Source organism: Lactuca virosa, chromosome 6 (genome assembly GCF_052849685.1).
Source record: "Lactuca virosa cultivar CGN04683 chromosome 6, Lactuca_virosa_CGN04683_v6, whole genome shotgun sequence".
In the NCBI taxonomy this organism is placed as follows: domain Eukaryota; kingdom Viridiplantae; phylum Streptophyta; class Magnoliopsida; order Asterales; family Asteraceae; genus Lactuca; species Lactuca virosa.
Window position 1 is genome coordinate 139,967,414 of NC_136431.1, and position 6,912 is coordinate 139,974,325.

Consider the following 6,912-nt stretch of genomic DNA (forward strand, 5'->3'; position numbering starts at 1 on the left):
TCATAACCACTTCTCTGAATCCACCAAATTTCGGTGTCCAGATTCGATTCATGAGATAACAAACTCCGTTACTTTTGATTTCAAGATTCTTGTCCATTCCTCTAAGTGCTTCACCTGTCATGTTTTCTGGTTTCAAGGCTTCTAGTTGAGCTTCCTTGATTTGTGTCAACAGGTGTGAATGGATTGTCATGGTTAACGCTTTTACTCTCCGACCAGAGTACTCCTTTCGACTGAGGGCATTTGCCACTACATTGGCTTTTCTGGGATGATAACGAATTTCGCATTCGTAGTCATTTAGTAGTTCTACCCATCGTCGTTGCCTCATATTTAGCTCATTCTGATCGAATATATGCTGAAGGCTCTTGTGGTTTGTGAAGATGGTGCATTTTGTGCCGTATAGGTAGTGTCTCCAAATTTTTAGAGCGAACACTACGGCTCCAAGTTCCAGGTCGTGGGTGGTGTAGTTAACCTCATGGGTTTTTAATTGTCGTGAGGCGTAAGCAATAACCTTCCCTCGTTGCATCAACACACAACCCAGACCTTGATTGGACGCATCGCAGTATACTACAAAGTCTTTTGTCCCTTCTGGAAGAGACAAAAGGGGTGCGCTGCACAGGGCTTACTTTAGAGTTTGAAATGCAGCATCTTGTTTTTCTCCCAATTTGAAGGTTATGCCCTTATGAGTCAGGGTAGTAAGGGGTTTGGCGATGTTGGAAAAGTTTTGTATGAATCTGCGGTGATAGCCAGCAAGGCCTGAAAATTGGCGGATTTCGGTTTGCCTCTTTGGCGCTGACCAATTCTTGATTGCTTTGATTTTGGAAGGGTCCACGTGAATTTCTTCTTTGCTGACCACGTGACCTATTAGCACTTTGAGAACTTTGCGTATAGCTTTTCTGCTCGTAGTGTCTCCAAGATTTGTCTAAGATGCTGACCATGTTCTTCTTTACTCCTTGAATAGATGAGTATATCATCTATGAACACGATCACAATTTTGTCCAGGAAGGAACGACATACCCGGTTTATTAAGTCCATGAACACGGCGGGTGCATTAGTTAGTCCAAAAGGCATCACTACAAATTTGTAGTGACCATATCTAGATCTGAATGCCGTTTTGGGAACATCACTTTCCAGGACTCGAAGTTGATGATATCCAGATCTTCGATCGATTTTTGAGAAGTAATTTGCTCCTTGGAGTTGATCGAACAGATCGTCTATTCGTGGCAAAGGGTGTCAGTTCTTTATGGTGAGTTTGTTTAGCTCGCGGTAGTCGATGCACATTCTGAACGATCCATCTTTCTTCTTCACTAACAGGACTGGTGCTCCCCAAGGTGAGTAGCTTGGTCTGATAAATCCTTTGCTGAGCAGTTCGTTTAGTTGACTGGATAATTCTTGCATCTCTGCTGGGGCTAAACGATACGGTGCTTTGGCTACGGGGGTGGCTCTAGGAATTAAGTCAATTCTGAATTCAACTTGTCTTGTTGGTGGTACTCCTGGAAGATCTTCGGGAAATACGTCGGGAAAATCATAGACATCAGGAACGCTCTTGATGTCTTCTAGTTCTCGCTTTCCATCCACGACGTGTGCCAAGAATGCATGGCATTCCTTGCGTAAATATTTTTGAGCTTCGACGCAAGAGATGATATGAAGATTTGTACTAGGTTTATCGCCATAAATAACGAGGGTTTCGCCATTTGGCAGATTAAGGCGAACGGCCTTTTCGTAACATAAAATGTCCGCACGATGAGAACTCAACCAATCTATGCCTATGATAACGTCAAAACTTTTTATTGAAACCGGCATGAGGTTGATGGAAAAAGAATTGTTGTTTAGTGCGAGAGTACAGTTTCGATATATTTCTTTAGCGCCTTCTATTTTTCCGTTAGCCATTTCTACTATGAATGTTTCGGTTAATGGTTGGGGTGTTTGTTTGAGTACATTTTTAAACTTGTGACTCACGAAACTCCTCTCCGCTCCACTATCAAATAGAATGCATGCATAAGAGTTATCGAGGAGAAACGTACCCTTAACCACCATGGGATCTACAATGGCTTCCTCTTGTCCCATTGCGAAAACTCTGCCTCCTCCACCAGCATTCCTATTATTTGCCTTCGGGCCGTCCCTCATGAAGTGCCCCACTTCACTGTATTCATAACAAGTGTGGCCCACTCTGATATTTGTGGCTGGAGCGACCAGTTGGATCGGTTCCTTGCAAAAACGGACAATATGTCCCTTTTTATTGCACCTCGTGCAGTGCATTTCACGGCAGGGTCCGTGATGATGATAATTGCATTTATTGCACTTCGCCAGGTTTCCGGAGTATGGCTTTGTTGGTGCTGGGGTGGTAGGGACAATGACAGTGTGAGCTGACACTATTTGTTGTCTTTTTGAGTTTTCCTGTGTTGTTTGCCCCTTTCTTTTGTTCCAGGGTTTCCTTTGGTTCTCACTCTCTTTTGGTGGATCGGAAGTGATTGCGATTGTGTCCTGGTGAACCCCATGGTCAATCAGTCGTTGAGCCAAGCGCTTTGCGTTGTCAAACGTGATCGGGTTAGATGCTAGGACATGTCCTTGGATCTGGGGCGACAGTCCCCATATATATCTCTCTACCTTCTTCTGTTCCGGACTCACCATCCCTGGACACAAGGCAGCTAAATCACTGAACCTGGCCGTGTATGCGGCAAGATCAGATCCAATCATCTTTAGATTCCACAACTCTTGCTCTAAATTCTGAATTTGCCCCTTGGGCAATACTCCGCCAGCATTAAGATTTTTAGATCCTCCCAGCTCATGGTATTAATAACCGGGAGATATAAAGCTTTCACATGGCCCTTCCACCAAGTGAGGGCTCGATCAGAGAAAGTACAAGCAACGAACTTGACTTTACTTGCTTCCGGGCATACACATATTTCGAAGACCGTTTCGGTCTTCTCGAACCACTGCATAAGTGCAATGACTCCTCCGATCCCATTAAAAGTTTTTGGTTTCGCATTTGTAAAATCCTTGTATGTGCATTCTCTGGAATGACCATGACCAATGCCATGGTTTAAGTGGTTGGTACTACTTCTTGCTCCACCTGTTCCATTAGAGTTTATCTGTGTCAAAGCAGCTACAACTGCTGCAGTTATATGAGCTTGTACCATAACGGGGTCATATTGGGGAGGTGGTGGCGGTGGTGTTGGTGTTGCATTGTTGACGCGTCTACCATATCTACGAGGAGACATCTTTCTGCCAAAGAATTAACAATGAAAGACAATAAGTCCTTGATAATTTGAAGTCGAGTGTTAGTAAGTTAACCATTTTGGATTGTCCATGTATTAAGATTCGACTTTAAGATGTGATTTGTATTCAATTCATAATAAGAGTTTATATAAAAGATCAACTTATGAATTTCGAGTGATATGTAATGAAGTATAATGCAAAGCAAATACTTTAATATATATATATATATATATATATATATATATATATATATATATATATATATATATATATATATATATATATATATATATATATATTGGATATATCGTGATGTTGGGAAAATTGGACCTTCTAAAGGTCTACAGTACACAAAGTTAATGAAATTGAAACATTTAGCCAAAGTCCTACTCTATAACAAAATTTGGAAGTAGTTCAAGTACTACTTGCGACGCGTACTGCGCCGAGTACTAGACTCTGCTTCTTGGTATTTGGTTCCCATCAACTGCCTTTCCAAGTTAGTTTGATTCTCCCTCAACTCTCTCATTTCAGCGAGGGCTGCACTCATTTGGCCTTATAGCGCCTCGGTGTGGGTTTGGGTTTCATCATGTAACTCGTCCAGACGACATATATCTGCAGTGTTGATTTGTGCCGTCGCATTGACTTCCAGAATCCGGTTTATCGAAATTCTCACCTGATCGGTTTGGCGAGCTATCTTATCCACGATGACAGGGAGTGCTCTGTCGGCTGAACCTCCGTTACTAACATTGTAAAAGTCTCGACACATTCCATATGGAGGGTGCACTCCTTGTTGTTGGCTCCAGTGATATATGAGATTTCCCCACATTGGCGTCGATCCTTGAAAGCCTCTCCTGATTGCAGGAGGTGGGATGTCTGGTGGGATATTGTACACTTCGGGTTCTGTATCGGTACCCTCTGACTCTTCATCTTCTTCTTCCTCCATGGGTTCCTCTTCTTCTTCCTCCTCGTCCACAATTTCTTCTGGATCCTCTTCCGGATCGTCTTCTATCCATCCTCCATTGCCTTGGTTCAGGAAGTAAGGGTCCCCTGGTAAATGAAACCCGGCCATTGTGTCTGTACTAGAATAGGGATATGAGAATTTCATGAAAAACTAAAGGATATAACAATTAAACATCGAAGTTGAACTATTGTATTTATAAAATACTCCTATAGTACTTTAAATTTTTATGTTTGATTCATATGTTTATAAGTTTGGTAAGTTTTAGACTTGTGGTCCGCTGCAACTATTCCCTGGCATATGCTAGTCGGCTCTCGGATAAATATAGTCGATCAGGCTAAATTCATCACAGACCCGATTTCATATTCCAAGGCATACTTGCAGTGCACAACTCATCTATAATACTTCTATACTGTTTTAATTACGACACTTCTACTGCTGTATAATGTATGCATGAATACTTTTATAAAATTTATATTTTAAAAAGTATGACTCTTTATCAGAGTGTTTTTGCCCAGTTGTATTTATAGTTGTATATAAAAAATGGTTTGATATACTTAGTTCACTATAAACAATACTCTGATACCAATCTGTCACACCCCCAAACCTGAACGGCGGAAACATTCAGGGGCGGAGGACGTCATGTACAGTATCATATCAATTGATTAGTAAAGAAAGTACACACAACCATCATATACATAATTGAAAAGTTTACATGATTGTAAGTATTACATGTTCCAAAAGTCAATTACAATATCATGTTCAAAAGATTTTATTAACGCCTGAGCGTCAATCTTCAAAAGTAGTTGACAACCAGATTTAGCTATTTCCTGAGAATACAAGTTATTTTAAAGAAAAAGTGTCAACAACTAAGTTGGTGAGTTCATAAGTAGTTATTTGAATAAATGCATGCCATTCGTAAGTTCATGTTTGTTTCCAGAAAATCCGATATTTTCTATAAAAGGAGTTATTATTTGATGCTGTATAAAATGGATGTATTGAACCCGGAAAATCCTATATCTTCCTAAAAATTGAGAAGTAGTCTTAATGCTCCAAGACCGTAATTTGTAAGTAAATATACCATACTTAGCTTGATAAAATATAGTTTTATTAGTAAATAAAACTATCTGAAGATTTGCATTTTCACGTAAAAACAATTGTATTACTATTACTTTTTACGAAAGATTTAATACCATAAGAGTCGTTTATCATGTGAGTTTTCTTAACCGTACTAAGATGGGTTTGCTTGTAGCGACGTTCTTCAGGTGTCGAAATGTTATAACATTTGTCACCCTTAACCTGCCGGTCAACAGCCAGGGTGCGGGATCCTCAGTCCCGTATAGATCTATACACACTTATCACATTCTTTGGACAGAGATTCTGGTTATAAAACAGGACTTTCTTGTATACCTTGATAGGTACTAGGAAGACGAATGACTCACAAATTCCCAATGAGATTACGTATTTTCGAAATGAATGTAGTTATGCCTGAAATGGTTACCCTTTTTACGATGTTTATTAAGGCATAAAATAAATCATATTTACGTATATATAAACATTATTTTATCCCGAGAGGGTAAAATGGTGTATGAGATGTTTTGCATGCTAATATTTTCAGATAAAAGTTATAACAACAACAAGAAAATATAGCAAAAGATTGATATTTTTAACACGATTTATTCACGTGTTTACTTGTATTCCCCCCCTAAAATGTAGAAAAGATATGTAAAATAGGGGTATGAACTCACTTGGTAAGAGTGACGGTTTGATGAAGACGATGCTTCACTCGTGCAACACTTCGACGGGAAAGAAGTTAATTTCTCGAGAGTTTCGGGGCTTCGGGCTTCTGTCAGAGCTTGGAAACGTAACCGGGGAGTCGGGGTAGTCTCGAGAGGCTTAGAACAGAGTAATCGTAGGAGGGATGATAGAATTGAGCAGCCAAAACCGGAGCCCTCGATTTCTATTTATAGGGTGATATTTTTGAGTTCATGTCGTGAACTTGGTCATGATGCAGCTCGTAGACTCGACGTCTGATAGCCCGACTCTGGAACACGTCAATCACGGGTTCACATCGTGAACCGCTGACTCACGACGTGAGTCTCTGACAGATGTTGGAGTTCGTGTCCTGAACTTCAAAAATTCATATATGTCGAATACGAGCTCCGATTTTGACGTTCTTTATATCCACGCGTAGGTAAGATTATGCTCTACGACTTTCATTTAGACTCCGTCGGCTAATTTTGACTTTATTTTTAATATTTTATTTTTAACAGGCCGGGACAGGAAAAGTCCGTTAAAAATCATAACTTCTTCATCCGACGTCCGTTTCCATCTGTCTTTTTACCGTTGTACTACTATTGACGAGACCTTCGATTATCATTTAGGTTGCATCGGCTAAAAATCACTCGATCTTTATTTCGAGTTTTTAGCTGTCTATCGCTATTCCGAAACTTAAAAAAATCATAATATCCTCATACGAAGTCAGATTTTGACGTTCTTTTTATGTATGTTTACGGTTCAACGTATTCTACGATTTTCATTTAGATACCCAAGGCTAAAAAATATTTTATTGAAAATTCACTTTTTACACTTAACAGTGTTTTACCGGTTTTGTCGCGGATCTTCGATTGGTCATAACTTCTTCGTTATAACTCGGATTTTAGTGTTCTTTATATTTCTGAAAACCTTGTTACGATATCTATCACTTTATACATCCCAATTGAGATTTTTGAATATTT